Source organism: Acomys russatus, chromosome 3, assembly GCF_903995435.1.
Source record: "Acomys russatus chromosome 3, mAcoRus1.1, whole genome shotgun sequence".
NCBI classification, from domain to species: domain Eukaryota; kingdom Metazoa; phylum Chordata; class Mammalia; order Rodentia; family Muridae; genus Acomys; species Acomys russatus.
The window spans coordinates 81,870,220-81,888,949 of NC_067139.1; the positions used below are offsets into that span (position 1 = coordinate 81,870,220).

Here is an 18,730-nt window from a genome sequence, read left to right on the forward strand (position 1 = left end):
AGAGGCCTAGCAAGGCCCCAAGGTGAAAAGGCCCTGCACCTCACCCCAGTGGGAGGCAAAGGTGGCTTTACCTGCGGTGGCCGTGGGGCCGGTTCGCTTCTTGCTGTCTCTCCAGCACCAGTTCCCCTCCTTCTGCGTAACCTAACTTGATGCGCTTGCCCGCCCCACACTCTCATTGGCTGAGGCACTCTGCCACTCAAGCAAAGGCGCAGAAACGCAAAACAGCGCAAGGGCGGGACTAGAGGCAGCTCCCTTCCCCCGCATGTTAGGTTGAGAGCGCACAGAGAGGCCTATCTGGTTTCTAAGGCCGAGACCAAGCCTGCAGCTTGCTTGAAAACGAAGGGGCAAAAGAACAATCCTGAGGGTTGATTCTTAGCACCCACACCCTTACACAGCCGCGTAGAACTCCGGGGAGATGTTCTGCACTAGGCCAGCTCCGCCTCCCTCTGGAACCCCTCTCTTCCGGTGGCCCTGTCACTCCCTCCCACTCCCCTGCACAAGGTGCCCAGGCACTACCAGGGAGCAGAACAGTTGCTGGGCATGCAGTGTTTGGCTCTTCCAAGACAAGACATTCTGTGCTGCAACTCAGGAAGTTGGCTTGCATGCCTGACACTTCTGCTTCTACCAAGTTAGCTCAGGTGCCTCTAACAAATTCTCTGGCCCGGTCCCCTCCAAAATACACACCCAGTCCTACACCCAGGTTCAGCCCCCATCCTTTCTCTCTAAACAGTCCATCGATTTAGCTATCTCTGTCCATTCCTGCTGTTGCTGAGCAGATTAGCGCCACAGTGATGGTATGCAAGCCTAAATCCCCCAAAGTAAAACTGTTAACTACAAACAGCTGCTTTACTCAGGACCACTGTTCACTCTGAAAAGGATCTCTAACATGCAAATCTTATTTTTCTGTACTCTGGGGCTCAGAATCGGGGCAGGGGGGGGGGGCAGGGGGGGCGGCGACGACGACCAATTTGAACTCAGACTTGCTACTTTTGAAGACCCCACTGTCACCTACCACTAGACAGGCCAGGAGTACCCCGTTAGAATGTAGTAGTATTAAGGCTTCCTGTTTGTTCACTTTGGCTCTGAAACGTCCTTCGTACTTAGCATCCAATAAACTGCCAAGTTCTACTGACACGACTGCAGTGTATTAGAACAGACCTCAGGTGCCCGCACTGCGCTATAATTGTAAGTCAACTACTTTGTATAGATGAGAAAACCAAGGCGCTGAAGGACCCAACTTAAGAAACTAAGTAGCAAAGTCAGGGCTTGCAGTTCTGCGGCCTTCTCTTACTTGTGCAGTTGCTTGTGTAGAAATCTCATCACTGATCTTTCTTCCTCCGAATCCATCCTGCTGCCACATTAACTTCCTAATGGACAATCTACTTCATGCTTGAGAACGTTCAGAGGCAGCCTGCTACCCTTGTAAGTGTATGGGGCGTGTCTACAACACTAGCACAGAGGAGGCTAAGGCAGGTGAAAAGGAAACACAGTTTCACAGCATGCCTTGCCTTGTCTGTCCTGGTTCCCCCGGTCATTCAACATAGACATGCTAGTCAGAAAGCCCAGTTACTATTACTATTTTTTCTCAGATGGGTCAGGTCAATACTGCTGCATGCCAACTGTGTACCACCGTTCATTTGCTGTATTAAAGCCTTATGTTCTAAGACCTACGTCCCTTCACTATCTCAGCTCTTGTTGTCTGAGACAAAGTCTCACCGTATACAATCCACATTGCTTTGGAACTCACTATCTCAAGCTGGCCACAAACTCATGGTGATTCTCCTGCCTCAGGCTCCCCAGTGCTGGGATTACAGGTATGATTTCAGGATTACCATGCCCTGTTATCTAAGTATTTATTGAGTAGACAGTGTACTACTAAGTTGATAATATCAGAGATCCAAATTTAAATAATCCCTACATACCAGGCATGATGGTATATGCCTGTAATTCTAGCACTTGGGAGGCAGAGGCAGGCGGCTCTCTGGAACTATGAGTTTGAGGCCAGCCTGGTGTACACAGTGAGTCCAAGACAGGGCTGTTACATAGAGAAACCCTGTCTCAAAAAAGGAGAAGAAAAGAGGGGGAAAAAAAAAAAAAGCGGTATAAGACACATAATTCGGTGGCTCAATCTGCCCAAGCATAAATCAGAGATAAAGCTGAAGGGTGGGTAAGAGTCAGGCAGTACAGAGCCACTTCTTACAGGTGTGGAGAAATCCACAGAAACAAATGGAATGGCACGAGCAGAACTAAGTTTGGTTACCTAACTCTGGCTTTGAGGGGACGGAAGAACAGAAGATATGGCGTCAGTTAGCAGGCGGCAGTGCACCCAGAAGAGAGATACTGGAGATTTACAAACGTGTTCCACATGGTGAGAATAAGTGTGAGGTCTTGGATGGAAAGCTCCATGCAGAACCAGACTGCTCCGCGTTAGGACTCCAGTCTCTGTGGGCACACCTCTCTTGCTTCCAGACCATCTTTTAAACCTTAACTTTGTGAACCACCTGATAACCTTCCAATAAATCCCCGTTCTGAATCCTATCTAGCAAGACGACTGAGGTATGAACTATAGCAATATGATTCAAAATATGATAGGAAGGAGGACCAGGACCCAGCAATGAATGAGATAAAACCATGGAATTTAGGCATACTGAATGAGTCAAACTCTAACAGTCAATGACTGTAGGAAAGTCCAGTTTGGTGATAGATTTAGACAGGTGTCATAACTAGGTGGTAGGTCTAAGAGTGGAGCAGTAAACCAAATATAAGAAAAACTGTTCTGGCAGGGCGTGATGGCACATGCCTTTAATCCCAGCACTCAGAAGGCAGAAGCAGGTGCATCTCTGAGTTTGAGGCCAGCCTGGTCTACATATGGAGTTCCAGGACAGTCAGGGATATGTAGAGAGACCTTGTCTCAAAAACAAAAAGAAAAACAGAAAAAAGAGGAAAAACAAAAACAAAAACACCAAACTGCTCTAATGCCATTAAGAAAATGTTGGTGTTTATGAGCAATTAGAGAAACCAGGATTTCAATACATAGCTCTGGCTGGCCTGGAACTCAGAGATCCACCTGCCTCTTCCTCAGGAATTAAAAGAGTGCCTGGACTCTATAGGTCCATTTTGTTTTATTTTTGTTTTTTAGAGTTTCTCTGTGTAGTCCTGGCTGCCCTGAACTTGCTCTGTAGACCAGGCTAGCCTTGAACTCACATAGATCCACCTGCCTCTGCCTCCCGAGTGCTGGGATTAAAGGCACATCCAACTACCACTGGGCCCTAGGTCCATTTTAAACAAAGCAGCTGCTCTAAGAAATATACGTCTGGGGCTGGATAAATGGCTCAGATGTTAAGAGCACTGGCTGCTCCTCTAGAGGCCCCCAGTTCAACTCTCAGCAACCACATGGTGGCTCACAACCACCTATACTGGAGTCTGATGCCCTCTTCTGTCATGCAGTCATACATGCAAATAGAGTGCTTATATATACAAATGCACAAATCAATCTTTAAAAAAAGAAATATATACACAAGGTAGAGAAAAATTCAGACTTTTCAAAACTTAGAAATGTAGAATTGTATATAAAATTTACATTTCTAAGTGTAGACAACTAATTTAATACTATGCAGATAAAACAAAACTTAGCTGGAGGCCAAACGCAGTTTGGAATAGAAGACAAGAGCTAATAAAAAGAGGCCATTAGAATTTAAGGATCAGAATGAGCCATGCTAACTTAAGAAAACAGAGAAAGAACTAGAAATGAGGAGAGCAAGCATATGTCACAGAAGCAAGGAGAGTGTAGGATGAAGAGTGGTCAACTGCGTTAATGGAAAACTATCCACTAGTGGGGACCAAGGCAGGTCTCAGAAGTTAAGAACACCTGCGGCTCTGGCAGAGAACAGAGGTTCAGTGTCCAGCACCCATATGGTGGCTTGTAACCATCCAACTCCATTTCTGAAGAATCTGATGCCCTTTTCTGGCCCCTGTGGGTACCAAGCACATGTGATTGCAGAAAACCACCCAGTCCTTACACACCCTCCCCTCCTGGCTTCAGGATAGCATAGTCAGCTTTTCACTCTGCCTCTGTAGCCTCTTCTCTGCTCTCTTATCCATGGGTACGGAGTTTCACTTTGGCTCACAGCTCTTTTTCTGTTTTTTGTTTTAAATGCTGTTTTTTCTTCTCAAGGATATCTGCCTCAATTACTATTCCTTCTTTTCTTCAATGAATGATCTACCTGCTCTCATGCCTTTCATCTCTACTTCTGAGCAGGACATCATCTCCTGACTGCTGCTCTACCTAACTGCTTACTCAACACTCCTCCTTGGTGTCCTCTCCAGTCTCCTACCACCATACATGACGACCACCTTCCAGCAACCTCCATCCAATCACAGCCAGAAACCAGACATCCTCTTCTTTACCTCCTACATCCAACATTTAAATTTCCCATCTTCTAAATATCTGCGGTTTATTGTCTACCTTTGCTCCACCGGCTCGGGTTATTGCTGGACCACTATGACTGTCTTGTAACTGATTCTTGTCTATTTAATCTGTTCCTTTCCCTTTTTCTCTACCTCCCTCCCTCAACTGCACATGGTACGAAGGAACTGAACCCAGGGACTGCCCTACTACTGAACTACACATACCCAGCCCTAGTTTTCTTAACAAGCCTGAAATGACTACTTTGAGGAAAATGAGATATAGAAAGATTGTTAATTTGTCAAGATCTCCAGCTGGTAAAAAGCAGTGTCAGATTCCAATGTAGACAATGTATCTTCAGGCACCCTAACCACTGTGTCCTGAGGTTTATGCCCTACTACACATTCTTTCTTAGCCAGGCATGATGGTTCAGGGCTCTAGCGCCAGCACTCAGGAGGCAGAGAGCCTGGGCCACAAATTGAGTTCCAGGCAAACCAGGGACAGAGAAAGACTCTATCTTTAAAAAAAAAAAAAAAAAAAAAAAGCCGGGCATGGTGGTACACGCCTTTAATCCCAGCACTTGGGCAGATGCTGTGAGTTCAAGGCCAGCCCGCTCTACAAAGTGAGTCCAGGACAGCCAAGGCTACACAGAGAAACCCTGTCTTGGAAAACCAAAACCAAAAAAACCCTAATAATCAATAAAGTCTCTCTTGACAGCCAATACTGCTCCCTTTTAAGTGGAGGCTGGATGACCAACAACAGTTATCCAGTGTGTGATGTCCCCTCCCTCCCCTGTTAGAATACACGTTCCTCAGGGGCAAAACTATCTATAACCTGTCTTGGTGGTAATGGGCATTCAATGTACTTTCAGTGAAGAATGTATCTAACCTCCAGCCAAAGGTGTGAGTGAAGCTTCAAAGAGTAATGAGGGGGGTTCTGAGCACAGGGCAACGTCCTCCTGCTGAACACTGACAACAAACGAGTAGACACACGCTTCCCTCCAGAAACATTCCGAAAGGCATCATAGAATCCTAAGTATCTTCACGTTTTAGGACCAATAGCAGACATAGCATCACACAGAGCAAAAGAAGCCGTACAGGGGTCAGCAGTTAAGAGGGGGCCACTCGCCGGCGTGGTGGTGCACACCTTTAATCCCAGCACTTGGGAAGCAGAGGCAGGTGGATCGCTGTGAGTTCAAGGCCAGCCTGGTCTACACAGTGAGTCTAGGACAGCCGGGGCTACACAGAGAAAGCCTGTCTCGAAAAAACAAAAATAAAAACAAACAAGCAATATGCTCATTAGAGACTTAGCAGAGCAGAAGAATGGAGACCAAGACACAGCTGGGCTTCCCAGCTGGAGAAGCATGGGGAAGGGACCTGGTCCTAACACACAGCTGGGCTTCCTGGCTGGAGAAGCAGGGTGAAGGGACCTGGTCCTAACACACAGAAAGGACCTCAGCGGACAGGAGTATCTCAGCATCTATCTGGAACAGTTCCACTCCCCTCAAAGCCTTCCTGTGGGAACTTACAATTCCTCAGCTGGCGAGGCTGCCCCTTGGCAGTTTGCAGGCCTGTCTCCAGCACTTAGCTCTGTCAACTTGCAGGAGAGAAGTAAAAAGCAACAACCAAGACCTGTACAAATATTTAAATGCCTCATTAAAAAAAAAAAAGTTCCCTAACAAGATAGAAAAGACAGGTAAAAATTCTGTGTATTATTTATACATCCACATGTAAATACAGAGCTGACTTGATGTATCCCTCTAGGAAGGGTCTTTATAGGGTTTTTTTTAAGGATTAAGGTGCTGAAGAGATGGTTCGGCAGTTAAGACCATACACTGCTCTGGCAGAGACTGGTTCCAAGCATCCATTGGAAGTGGCTCACAACCATCTATAACTCCATCTCTAAAAGAATATGATGCCTCTGGCCTCCATGGGCACCTGCACTCAGTGCACACACCCACACAAGTTTAAATATTTTTAGAAATAAAAAAGATTAGGGGCTGGAGAGATGGCTCAGTGGTTAAGAGCACGGACTGCTCTTCTAGAGGTCCAGAGTTCAATTCCTAGCACAACCCTCTATAACGTGATCTGATGCCCTCTTCTGGTATGCAAGTGTACATGCAGGCAGAGCACACATAAATAAAATAAAAATAAATAAATCTTAAAAAAAAAAAGATAAATAAAAAAGATTAGTATAGGTGAGAAACAAGGGAAAAAAACCACAGAAATTCTGTTTTCATGTATTTTGCTAGTCCCTAGTAAAACCAAACCAAACCAAACAACAACAAAAACCCTAGTCACACCAGGCATGGTATCACACACATTCAATCCCAGCACTCAGGAGGCAGAGGCACTCTTTGTGAGGTCTTTGTGAGGTCAAGGACAGCTTGGTCTACATAGTAAGTTCTAGGACAGCCAGGGCTATGTAGAAACCCTGTCTCCAAACCTCCCCTCTCCCCACAAGACAGAAACAAAACTCCAAGAAAAGAAAAAAGGAAAATCCAGAAGTAGATGCTAACAGCTCACTGGGCTAGCGCTAGCCTATCACAGGCAAGGCCTTGGGCCCCGTACCTATATTGCATCAAAAGAAATCAATTAGAGCCGGGCGTGGTGGCGCACGCCTTTAATCCCAGCACTCGGGAGGCAGAGGCAGGCGGATCACTGTGAGTTCGAAGCCAGCCTGGTCTACAAAGTGAGTCCAGGATGGCCAAGGCTACACAGAGAAACCCTGTCTCGAAAAACCAAAAAAAAAAAAAAAAAAAAAAAAAAAAAGAAATCAATTAGAAAAAGCTTCTCCAGCCGGGCGTGGTGGCGCACGCCTTTAATCCCAGCATTTAGGAGGCAGAGGCAGGTGAATCTCTGTGAGTTTGAGGCCAGCCTGGTCTACAAAGCGAGTCCAGGACAGTCAAGACTACACAGATACAATTTGTCTCGAAAAAAAGAAAAGAAAAGAAACAGAAAAAGCTTCTCCTTCATGTAGCTTACTTAGGCAAATGTATGTGTAATAAAATCTCATTCCTTCTCAAATTCTGTTATCTGGACTGCAACTAACCTATTTAAAAAAAAAAAACAAATCACTAATTTTTCAAAGAACCAACCTAAAAAAAAAAACTATCACTAATGGAATAATTTACTTATAAATACTGATATCCTGGAGGAATAATTCTCCAAGATATATGCAGTGAATTCACAAAATATGTAGTGAAATTTAAATAAAAAGAAAAAGTCCAGGATAGCCAAGGCTACACAGAGAAACCCTGTCTCGAAAAACCAAAAAAAAAAAAAAGGCAGGAAATTCTAAAGGTTTCTATAATGACCACAAGAGACAATTCCAAAAACCCTGAAGGATTCACAATTGTTCGATACCCTGCCTGCCTCTCAAATGATTTTAAGAACTCAATTATAGCCAGTGTGGTGGTGCACACCTCTAATCCCAGCACTTGGAGGCAGAGGCAGGTTAGGGTTCGGGGCCAGCGTGGTCTACAACCAAGGCGAAACAGAGAAACAGAGAAACCCTGTCTTGAAAAACCAAAAAAAGAGAGAGAGATAGAGGGGGGAGGAGGGGGTGCTGGAAAGAGAGGGGATCCAACATCCTCTTTTGGCCTCTTTGGGCATCAGGCATGCACATAATCACATATATACATGCAGGCAACACTTATACACATAATTTTTTTGTTTTGCTTCATTTTTGTTTCTTGAGACAGTTTCTGTGTAGCCCTGGCTGTCGTCCAACTCAGAGATCCACCTGTCTCCGCCTCCTGAGTGCTGGGATTAAAAGCGTGCCCCACCAAGGTCCGGCTACTTTTTTTTTTTTTTTAATTCAGCTTTGACCGAGGCTATAGTTCAATAGTGGAACAAAACCTTGAGTTCAATCTCTAAGCACACCAAAAAGAAAAGAAAGGAATTTACTTACTATATAACGTTTCTCAGAAAGTTACTGACCTAATGCCATAGGTTATAAGCTAAGCACAGGGCTCATGTGTATATCCCCAGCGTTCAGGAAGCTGAGGCTGGAAGCTGGACGCTGGCTTCATGGTTAAGAGCACTTGCGGCCCTTGCCGAGGACCTGAATGTGGTTGGTGCCTAGCATCACCACCGGGCAGCTCACACCCAGCAGCAGCCCCAGCCCTGGGGAGCAGATGCACTCTTCTGGCCCTCAAAGGTGCCATCAACATGCAGGTACTACACGTACACTTAAGGTACATGAAAACACGGTAAGATAAATAACTCCTAACACCAGCAAACAAGCCAAGCCAGTCTAGTTATTGGTTCCATGCCAACCTGGGTTATAAAGCAAGATCCTGCTTAAAAAAAAAAAAAAAAAAAAAAAAAAAAAGGGAGGGGGTTGTTTGTGTGCTGGAGATAGCTCTGACCACAGTTCAGATCCAACGTCCACCGACCTAACCAGCCAGATCTCCTGCAAAGCCTGTGATTCTAGTGCCCTCTTCTGGCCTTTGTAAGTGCACAGCACCCATACACACGTGCAAACACCAACAAAGACACATACATATGCATAAATGAATCTTTAAAAAAAACCAAAACCCTTTTTCCCCCTGAAAGAGGGTTTCTGTGTACCCTTGGCTCTCCTGGACTCTTTATAGCTTTCAATCCCAGCATTTGGGAGACAGGCAGTAGATTTTCTGTAAATTCAAGGCCAGCCTGGTCTACAAAGTGAGCTAAAGGACAGCCAGGGCTATGTAAAGAGACTATTTATAATAATAATAATAATAATAATAATAATAATAATAATAATAATAATAATAATAATCGGGCGGTGTTGGAGCACGCCTTTAATCCCAGCACTCGAGAGGCAGAGGCAGGCGGATTGCTGTGAGTTCAAGGCCAGCCTGGTCTACAAAGTGAGTCCAGGACAGCCAAGGCTACACAGAGAAACCCTGTCTTGAAAATTATAATAATAATAATAAATCAAAGTTTTTTTTTTTAAGTTATAGACTCTTAGAACAAAAAGGTCATTATGGAATTATCTTACTGGATTGTTGGAGAATCAACAAAAAGCTTACCACTATTCCATTTTAGGTGCTGATACACGATATACAGGGAAGGATACAATTCTAGAAATTATTGCTAAGTAATTTCAGTAGAATGCTACTGAACTATCATTTTGAAATGACGTCATATATGACAAATTCCTCTGGAGACAGGCAGAAGAAATAAAATCAGGGATATTTCACTCTTTCAACAATAAAGAGAACTTATAGTAATCATGTATACTAATAAATAATTATTCTTGGATATAGGGAGGCCATATAATGATAACCTGAACTTGAAGAGGGTAGCACTCTGTCTAGCTTCCTAAAGTGCTCCACTGCTAAGAACATACGCTTGGATCTACCCCTGCTGAAGAGGGGTGTGAGGCGAGCATCTATGCCAGGCTCACTGCTCTCTGTGCCTTCTGAGGTTTCTGGGGTTTTGGTGGTGCTGTAAACTGGACTCAGCCCCTCCTCCTGGACCTTTGAAAATTGTTTAACATACCATTAGTGATCAGAATTTTAAGTGTCTCAGTTTTTAAAGACTCTTGTCACAATCTGAAGGCAAAATATAAGATAATTTAAGTTGATCTTTTCACTTCATGTGACATTAGACAACTTAGGAATCCTGCGGAAAGACAGAACATAATGGGCACTTAAAAAATTTAAAAAAAAAAAAGGAAAAAAAGGCAAAGGCTGTGTATGGTAGTACGGAGCTATTTTGCATATTTAGGGGCCTTCAGGAAGATCAGGCGTTTAAAGCCATCTCACAAGTATAGAGCAGACCACAAGGCCAGCCTGGCCAACATGAGTCTGTAAATAAAAGACAAACAAAAACTGCCCCCAGTCAAGATCCTACTGCTCTCTGATGAGCAGCTATAGGCAATTAATGGCTGCTAAAAGAAGAATCTGTCCTGTCTAAAGATGAGCCCACCATAGTTTGCCAGTCCTAAAAGGCCAATCCTAAATCCATACACATACAAGCAACACTGATCAGGACTCGCTAGGTTTTATATGTACATAAGCACACACACACATATATGCCTATATACATGTAGCATAATTAAAGAGGAGGCCAACACTGTGAGAGAGCAAGGACATGGAGGTACTAGAGGAAGGAGGGAAATCATACGCAATGCCCATGTATGAACTCACCAAAAACAAGATTAAAGGTGAGAAAATCACCTAAGGAACAGCTAAGAAACCTCGGGTACCAGCATGCTCTGTAGCTTAAAATGTGAACATTCATACTAATAAGAGGTCGACATAAGCCAGGCATGGTGGCGCACGCCTTTAGTCCCAGCACTTGGGAGGCGGAGGCAGGTGGATTGCTATAAGTTGGAGGCCAGCCTGGTCTACAAAGTGAGTCCAGAACAGTCAAGGCTACACAGAGAAACCCTGTCTCAAAAATAAAATAAAATAAAATAAAAATAAAAATAAATAAAATAAAAAAGAGGTAGACATATTGCATAAGACAAATACCTAAGAATTTTACTTTGGATTTTTTTGTTTTGTTTTGTTTTGTTGTTTTGGTGTTACTGGGAATCTAACCCATAGCTTTGTATATACTCAACAAGCACTGTACCAAATTATATCCCTTATCTCTTATGATGAAAAAATTTAAACACAAAGTACAGCAAGAAAATACAAAACTAAATTTGACTTTCATAAACACATATAAAACAAAACTGTGAGGTTAAAAGGGAAGGGCTTATCTAGGACAACATCTGGAATGCAGTGAATAGTTGGATAAAGTTTTTAGGCAAAAGAGCTTTGCCTGTTGCACAAAAATACAGCTGTCACTTAGGTACTAGACAGCCACCGAATCACAGGACCAGTGCATTAAGACAAGAAGTGAACAAAGCCCTAATAAGAAGACCATGAATGCTTAGAAACTCACTCCAGAGGGAGATGACACGTAACTGAGTGACACAGGAAACAGGGGCGCCTACTAGTGAATCAAATGCCAAAGAAAAAGACAGTAAATACCAGGCTGGCCACAGCAGCAGAGGCAAGACCAGAGGCAAGCACAGTGACTTCTACCGGTGTGTGTGGGGGGGGGGGGGGGGGGGGGGGGGGGGGGTAGGGAAGGCTCCAGGGAAAAGGGCTTTATTTTTGTCTTTTGTTTTTCTTCCAAGTATTAGGTTTAATTTAAGCTTTAAAGAAGGAAGAGTTCAGAGCTGTGGGTAAATAACTTCACAAAACCATTTAACACTCATTTGAATGTGGTAGTTCTTACACGGATTAAAAACTTTGAGGCTTGCCAGGCATGGTGGCGCACGCCTTTAATCCCAGCACTCGGGAGGCTGAGGCAGGCAGATCTCTGAGTTCCAGGCCAGCCTGGACTACAAAGTCAGTCCAGGACAGGCATGGCTGTTACACAGAGAAAATCTGTCTTGGAAAAACCAAAAAATAAAACAAAACAAAATAAAATAAAATAATTGAGGCTTTTTCTTTTAGTAAGCAGGAACCCTCAAATTAATCTTCAGTCGCAGTACTGTTTAAAGAAATTCTCTTTTCAAAGGTGGCATATATAAAGGTTTCCCTTAAAGAACCCCCTCACCACCATCTATTACCTACGAGAAACTGCTCCTTCACAGAAAAAGTCACTTTTACCACAAAATTCTGCCCCAGTAGGCACAATGCCCTCTCTCACTAAGGAGTCCTACAAGAAAGGCTGTTCTAGGAAATACTCGACTTGTGTTTCCTGGCGACACAAAGTCAGCTCAGCACATATACTCTCTCTCCATCCACATCTGAAAGGACTTGGCCAGCCTGAGTCTTGAAGAAAGAAAATCAAAGAGCCAGAGGCACATGACAGACCAAACCCAGAAAAGACAGTGCGCTACGGAGAACCTATCCCTACACCCAACCCTTTCTTCCTGCTCTTTTGTTATTTCGATTTAAAGCGTCCCGTAAGCCAGGTTAAAGCCTATCTTTTTCTCTTTCTCTTTTATTTGGTGGGGAGGACTGAACCCAGGGCCCCACACATGCTAAGTACTGGCTCTACCACAAAGCTACACCCTAGCTTTGCTTGCCCCCACCCCAAGCCTGTCCACATGCAGGCGTGCACACATACAATTTCCACTGGCCAGTATCCTTTCCATACCACTCTTACTGGTAACCGGCCCTAAGTACAATTATACTGTGTTTCTCACCATGCCATTTATTATCTTAATGGTTGGAATAACTCTAAAATAGCTCAACTAAGGTGCCACTTCCAAGATTTTGATCATATTGAATTTGCATAATCCAAGAACGTGGGAGCCGAGCGCAAGGGACCAAGAAAGACGTCAAGGTCATTCTCCTTAGACAGTGTGTTGGAGGCCAGCCTGGGCTACATGACACTGTCTCAAAAACCAAAATACGCTGGGCACTGTGGTTGGGCAGCACTCCGGAGGCAGAAGCAGGTGACTCTGTGAGTCTGAGGCCTGCCTCGTCTGCAAACTGAGCCCAAGGCAGCCAAGGCTACACAGAGAAACTCTCTAGAAACCAACCAACAAACAAAAACAAAATAAAACAAACAGGGCTTGCGGGCTCTCTTATTTCAGAGTCCCCTGTCTACCCCACCCCCCACCCTCGTGGCCTGCAGTACTAAAGGATCTATCACCCAAGAAAAAACAAAGTAACAACAGCAAAAGCTGTCCACTTCTCGCCATAAGAAATTGATTACAAGCCGGGCGTGGTGGCGCACGCCTTTAATCCCAGCACTCGGGAGGCAGAGGCAGGCGGATCGCTGTGAGTTCGAGGCCAGCCTGGTCTACAAAGTGAGTCCAGGATGGCCAAGGCTACACAGAGAAACCCTGTCTCGAAAAAACCAAAAAAAAAAAAAAAAAAAAAAGAAATTGATTACAACTTGTGGAACCTGTTAGGAGACCATACAAAGAAATTTCTAGGGGGAAGACATTCTGTAATTAAGAAGGCCGGGCGTGATGGCGCACGCCTGTAATCCCAGCACTTGGAAAGCAGAAGCAGGCGGACCTCTGTGAGCCAGCCCGGACTACAAAGTGAGCCCACGACAGTCACCTTTAATCCCAGTACTGGGAAGGCAGAAACAGGAGGATCTCTGAGTTAGAGGCCAACCTGGTCTAAAAAAAAAACAAAACAAAAAACCGAGATCGGTCCAAAACAGAAAGGAAAAAGAAAAGAAAAGCATCCAGATTACAAACTCATTTTTTAGTATCTGATGTGCGCCCCCCAAAAGGACCTCAGCTGACACTAAAATAAGCCAATAAGAGAATCTCTTGAGTTAACAAACTCAGAACAGAGATTAGGTGACAGCGATGTGATGTTGGAAGGATGCAGCTTCCTCACCTGTGTCTGAGATGTCCCACTATGTGTCTCCTTTTTTTAAAAAAAATTACGTAGTGTTTAACAACCGACTTCTGGCGCACTTTGCTCGCTCACTGCAAAGGCACATACCTCTTCTGGGACGACGCCAGGGCTGCCCCCTTTAAGAGGAGCTGCTGCGTATGCACAGTTGTAGCAATGGCAAGCACTTTTTTTTTTTTTTTTTGAGACACCAGAGACAGGTAAATTAAAAATTAAAAAACAAAACAAAAATAGTATTAGCTAAGAGGTAGGAGGAGGGGGGTCCTCCCCTAGTGAAGACTTTACATAATGTGTCAGAAAACCAGAGAGCCCAGGAGACCTGTCAAGGAAGACAAGACTTGAGCGGTTTCCCCATCATCTGTACTTTGCAACAGCCCCACAGAAATCGGGTACATAACAAATCTGCACACGTTCACTCCAGGCTTTCCTACCCACCATTTACTAAGACAGGAGAAGAAGAAAAAAAAAAAAAGCCAAACAAAAATAAAACCCTAGCCTCTCACTTCGGAGTCCAAAGTATGGAGTAACTTAACCGAGCAGGGGAGTTTTTCTTCCTGTGAAGGAGGAAGAGAACAAGGCAGCTGCCTCTAATGTGCGCCTCGCCGCCCAGCAGGGCGATGACAAGCTCCGAAACTCCACGGCGGCCCCAGCAGCTCCCTCGCGGCCGGTCCCAGCACGGCCCCGCGGCCCGCACGGTCCCCAGCGCCGGCCTCTCACAAAGGACAGTGGTTCAGTCCCGAGCATCCCGCACCTGACCGCCTGGACCTGCTGCCGCATGGGTGCGAGCGAGGACGTGGTACCCCACCCACCACCGGCCCGGGCTCCGGCCGAGGCTTGGTGGGAGGGCGCGCGCGCCGCAGGCTTACCTGAGCCACTCCCGCGGCTTCCTTCCCCGGGCAAGAGTTGCAACCCACCGTCCCGGAGAACAAGGCGCCTTCCGGCGAAGCACGGCCAGCCCTCGCCGCAAGCAAGCTTGCTAGGCCTCCATGCTCTTGGGCCCGCCCACCGTCCTCTATCCACCAATGGCAGGGCCGGAACTGGGCGCCATCCAGGAAGTCTCGGCAGGGTTGGGAGGTCCTGAGGCTTAGAAGGGTACGTAGGCAACCGCAGATATGCCTGATTGGAAATCGAGAAGGGCCCGGGTTGGCAGGGCCGGCCTCTGACCCCAACCGCTGGGGGCGCTGCGAACCAGAGCAACACCTGCTACCTGTCTCGGGAGGCCATCTTGGGTCGGCTGGCTCGGGGAACCCCTAATGATCCCTTAGAGGGATTTGAAGCCCCTTTTGGAGTTCTGTTGGTTCAGCCCCCAAATACTGTTCCTTCATACACTCAAGATACCTCTCAGTCAGGGCGAGGAACTCCGGAAGTCTTGAACGTGCCTGGAAGCAAGCCTCACTACCCTCTCACTTAGATGTAGGAATGAAGCTGTTTTTTTTATCAAAGAAGCCGACAATCAGCTTTTCGGAAGCCACTTCCTAGGGTAATCCTTTTATAAACAGGATTAGCAACACATAGTCACCACAGGTTGTATGGCCGTTCTACATGCTTTCTTATGCATTGGATACAGATCTCCCAGTGTTCTTAGTATTTTGAGACAAGGTCTCAAAGTATCACCGAGGCCTGGGACAAAAAGATACGGAATTTAAGGCATGAGCCGCCACGCCCTGGCCCCATGTTCCGATTTAAGCAACTAAAAATACTGAGTCATTTAGTTATAACAGGAGTGTGAGAGGTTTCACTTAAGAAATAAACAACCTTAAGTTCAATAATTTCAAACTATTTACGAATACACCCAGGGTAAACAAGACGTAAAGGACCATTGACAGAGTCATAGTGGAAAGAAGTAAATTTTCATAGTAGGTAAAACTGTACTGAAAAAGGTATTTCTTCATTTTCTAAAGTTCTTCAAACTAATTTCCATACAATATGTTTGGTTCTTTTGTTTGTTTGTTTGTTTAAAGGCCAGTATTTGGAAAGCTTGATCAACACGGCAAAAACTACAAAACTTGTTTTTAAGCAGATTTACTACCCAGGGAGGTCACCCCACGCTTTTAATCCCAGCTCCTGGGAGGCAGAGGCAGTCCGATCCCACCCCCCCACCCTCCCTCTCTCTTTTAAAGTTTTTAAAAACAGAGTTTCTCTCTTTAGCCTTGGCTGTCCTGAGACTCACTCTGTAGACCAGGCTGGCCTAGAACTCAAAGAGACCCTCCTGTCTCTGCCTTCCCAGTGCTGGGATTAAAGGCGTTCACCACCACCGTCCTGCAGGCTCTTAAATTCCAGGCCAGCCTGATCTACAGAGTTCCAAGACAGCCAGAGCTACTCAAAGAAACCCGTCTGGGGGAAGTATTTCTATTATCTTTTTAATTGTGTGTATATGTATGTGCATGAGCAGGGGTGCTAGCAGAGAGCAGAAGTGTGGGATCTCCTGGGAACTTGAGTTATAGGGGACTATGAGCCATTCAACAGGAGTGGCCAGGAGTTGAGCTCTGGTCCCCTGCAGGATCCGTACATGCTTGACAGCTGGGCAGACTCATCTCATGGATGGGGTCTTTTCGATCATTAAAGTAATTTCCCAAGCAGTATATCATTGTGCCCATGACTTTAATCCCAGCACTTGGGAGGTGGCGGCAGGCGGATCTCTGAGTTTGAGGCCAGTTTAGTCTATAGAGCGAGTGAGTTCAAGGACAACAGACAGGGTGACAGGGTTACACAGAGAAACCCCTTCTTGAAAAACAAAAGAATAGAGCCGGGCGTGGTGGCGCACGCCTTTAATCCCAGCACTCGGGAAGCAGAGACAGGTGGATCGCTGTGAGTTCGAGGCCAGCCTGGTCTACAAAATGAGTCCAGGATGGCCAAGGCTACACAGAGAAACCCTTTCTCGAAAAACCAAACCAAACAAAAATACCAAAAAAAAAAAAAAAAACAAAAACAAAAACAAAAACAAAAACCCCCAAAACAAAAGAAAAACAAGAGTAACAAGAACAAGGGGGGGGGGTCATGTGAATATTTTATGAGGAGACAAGACTATACTGAACAAAATCTGCTGGTCAGATTCGTTCCTAGCTCTAAATGCCACTGTATAACTTGTATAAATTTGACCTGCTAAGAATTACTAGAATATTGTTTATGTGCAAATGCAGAGGTATAATCTTAGTTATTAATGGTTTCTATAATAAGAGCCTATTATCCTTCGAGTTATTTTCTGGTACAGAATACAAGACCCACCAACAAAGGAAGTCATTGTAAGCACTGTAGAAAGAGGGAAAATGTCTGAGCCAATGATTTCTGCTAATTACACTGATTTGTTGCTATAAATTATGATTTGCAGTGTTTATGATTTCAAAAGCTAATTGACACCCAGAATGTCTCATAATTACTATTCAGCACAGAGAGGTGGGAGATGTTTCTGTATTAACTCATGGCCACTTAACTCAGGTCATAAATTTATAGCCACATTTTTTCCTTTCAAATTGTCAAAAATACCAAGTATAGGTTATAAAATGTAATAGAATTAGATGTGGAAATTAGCTTTTTTTTAATGCTAAAAAAATTCAGAATGGTTTCCTCTCATCACTCTGAGGATAACAGCTGCAGGCAAAATACTGTCTTCAGCCAATTCTCTGATGCTTGTGAACTGCTAAACAAAATTTGAACAGTAAAGCAAAATTTTCCAACATAACTACAACCTTGATGTGTGCTGGAACATTCTGTACTCAGGAGGATCGGGAATTCTAGGACAGCCTGGGCTACCTAGTCAGACTTAAAAAGAAAGGAAGAGAAGAAAGAAGGGAGAGAGGGAAGAAGGAAAAATAAAAAGTACTAAATATTGTGTTCAATTTTGTGCCTGGTGAGGGAGCAGGCAAAATGCAAATTCAGCCAGCACTAGAGCCTCTTGGAATGAGGTGGAGTTAAGACAAAACACCAGGAGCACAATCGCCCAACGCCCGGTGTCTCCACCGCCCAACGCCCGGTGTCTCCACCGCCCAACGGCTTCTCACTGCCTGTGGTGCAGGGTTAACCTGACTGCTACTCCTAGGAGCAGAATTCAGTGTAAAGCCAGCTCTAAGAAAGAGGCATCTTTGGAACAATATTCTAGGAGGGTATTCTCCATTTACATCCAGGATGTGATCAGAAATAACACAGGAAACAGAAGCAGCTTGGATCATGCATATGTTTAATAGCAAAACAGTCATTAACAATAAAAATTAGAAACTTTGGTGAGACCTCAGTGCTGTGAAAGAAAATGAGACAAGTAAAAAAAGATAGCAACTGACGCAGAAGGTGGTCTAATGAATGAAGCAAAGGCAACGGCTAAAACAGTATTATATACTTAAGGAGGGGGTGAAGAGTTATCTACTTATCTGAGTCTTGGGAGCAGGCATTCTTACTATATGCTGCACAAAATGGCGGCAGTGAGTTCCAGTGAGGCAGGACGCAGAGCAACAGAGAACCAGGAGAAGTAGATGGGAACGTTTGAGCTACAATTACAAAGACATGATGACTCACTGTTGCTTCTAAGTCTAAAGCCTACAGTTGTAAAGTATGTCACTAACATTCAAGCTCATGAGCTGCACAGGGTACAGTACAGGATAGTGGGACGGCTTGGGATGACACAGACCCTGCTCTCAGAGAGCTTACACACTTTATGAGACAGACAGCATTCCCCCACTGTAAACCACTACAAAACACACTTAAAAAGTAAAACACATACAAATAAATATACATATTAATAACATAGGAATGCTAAGAGATACTGTGTTAATGATTGCTTAGGACCCCCTAAGTCAGTCAGTAAGGGATTGGCTTAAAAAAAAAAAAAAGTCAATATAATGTTAGTAGAAGGCAGAGCATGTGTCAAGTTATAGAAGTTGGAATAAATGTGTTATATTTAGTAAGCCAATTAGCTTGATTAGAATAAAAGTCTAATAGATCTGGTTAGGGAGTATGCCCAGCTACTTGGCAATCTGAAACATTAGGACTCCAAATTAAAGGCCTGCAAGTTCAAT

General features: G+C 44.7%; 1 protein-coding gene across 1 annotated transcript in view; it reads right to left on the bottom strand.

The window, feature by feature from the left end:
- The window catches only part of Chd8 (chromodomain helicase DNA binding protein 8), a 70,877-nt gene extending 56,146 nt beyond the window's left edge, over positions 1–14,731 (bottom strand). The window contains exon 1 of the mRNA XM_051143051.1: positions 14,591–14,731. The gene's annotated coding sequence lies outside the window, so the exon portion shown is untranslated. The remainder of the gene's footprint in view (positions 1–14,590) is intronic.
- Positions 14,732–18,730: the final 3,999 nt, after the last annotated feature.